This window comes from Rattus norvegicus, chromosome X (genome assembly GCF_021556685.1).
Source record: "Rattus norvegicus strain SHRSP/BbbUtx chromosome X, alternate assembly SHRSP_T2T, whole genome shotgun sequence".
Classification (NCBI taxonomy): domain Eukaryota; kingdom Metazoa; phylum Chordata; class Mammalia; order Rodentia; family Muridae; genus Rattus; species Rattus norvegicus.
This window is the reverse complement of record NC_141554.1, coordinates 154,547,897-154,549,639: the sequence shown is the minus strand read 5'-3', so window position 1 is coordinate 154,549,639 and position 1,743 is coordinate 154,547,897. Positions and strand designations below refer to the sequence as shown.

General features: G+C 37.2%; 1 pseudogene; it reads left to right on the top strand.

Moving 5' to 3' along the window:
* Positions 1-688: 688 nt before the first annotated feature.
* Positions 689-1,039, top strand: Rpl10-ps4 (ribosomal protein L10, pseudogene 4; annotated as a pseudogene).
* Positions 1,040-1,743: the final 704 nt, after the last annotated feature.

Genomic DNA, 1,743 nt, shown 5'->3' with positions numbered 1-1,743 from the left:
AGTGTATTATTAGGTCTCTGTGACCTAAAAAATAATAATGATAATTGTGGTAGTTTACAGCCATTTTGTTCGATGTAATTGTCTTATTTATATGTTACTAAGGAACTAAGAGTTATCTCTCTTACTATGAAAGTATTATTGAGAAGGATTTATAAAAGAAATAAAGAAGAAGGAAAGACATTAGAAAAACTAAACATTGTTCCTTTTTACAGCCATTGCCCTGTTGTAACAACTACCTTTAACTAATATTATGCAACCCCTTAAAAAGTTTTAAGGCTATATTCAAAATAAAATGGAGCATACTCTCTTTTCCTCTAATGTGCCACCAACAATCCAATCCCATTGTCATCATGGGCTGCTGCCATGCAGGGTATTACCAGTATGGTAAGAACAAACTGTAACCAAAATCTCACTTTTTTCAAAGTGTCTGTGATGCTAAGATCCACATCTTTGACTTAGAATTGAAGAAGGCAAAAATTGATGAATTCTCACATTGTGGCTACATGGTTTTAGATGAATATAAACCACTCTCTTCTAAAGCAGTAGAGATGTCAGTATTTATGCCAACAAATATATGATAAAGAGTTGTGGCAAGGATGGCTCTCACATTGGAGTGAGACTTCATCTTTTTCATGTCATCAGAATCAACAAGATGTCCTGTGCTAGGGCTAACAGGCTCCAGACAGGTATGCATGGTGCCTTTGGGAAGCCCCAGGGCACAGTGTCCAGGGTTTACATTGGTCAGGTCATCATGTCCATACGAACCAAGCTGCAGAATAAAGAACATGTAACTGAGGATCTGCACAGAGCCAAGTTTAAGTTCCCCAACCACCAGAAGATCCACATCTGAGAGAAGTGGGGCTTAACCAAGTTTAATGCCAATATATTTAAAGACATAGTTTCTGAGAAGCGGCTCATTCCTGAGTGCTGTGGTCTCAAATGTACACTGAATCACGGTCCCCTGAACAAGTGGAGAGCCCTACATTCCCGAGGGGTTTCCACAATGCTCTCCTATACCCTATCAAATCATGTTCGGTAATAAGTCTCACATCAGTCTGCCTAAAAATGGGTCACATTGAATATATCATAATATAGCTAATCTGCAATTTATTGCTGTATGAAATTTAATTCATTACATTATTTTAAATTCAAAATTGAAATTTAGAGAATGTTTTTACTTCACTGCATGTTTTCATCATTATTATAAGCATAAGATCTTGGCTTATTTTATATTTTTATTTCCTTGTTTTTCCAGGTGTAAAATCTCTTTCTTTAGATATGAATGTGCCCTTATATATTCTTATTCAGTATTAATTGGGATAAAATACACACTGTGGAATTCATTTTGCTTTTTGTTTTACTCATCACCATCTTCATATTCCTCCTCACCCTGTCTTCCATTCAGTTCCATCTCTCCATCCACCTCTGATGACTATTTTGTTTCCCTTTCTGAGTGATAATCACACATCCTTGGGCTATCCTTATTACCAATGTACTTTAGGGCTTGGAGTGACAATGGAAATCAGTGGGGACATCTTTGGGATTATGGAGACTTGGTATGAGAAAGAATACTGGGAGCCCATGAGGATGACCCAGTTGAGATTACTACCAGCAGGAGATATAGAGGCTGAAGTGGCCACAGTCCTTTAGCCAGTGGAAAGAGGGGAACATCAACCCACCCAATAATTTTTTACCCAAAATTTGTCCTGCTTACAAGATTTACAGGGATAAAAGAACAGAAAT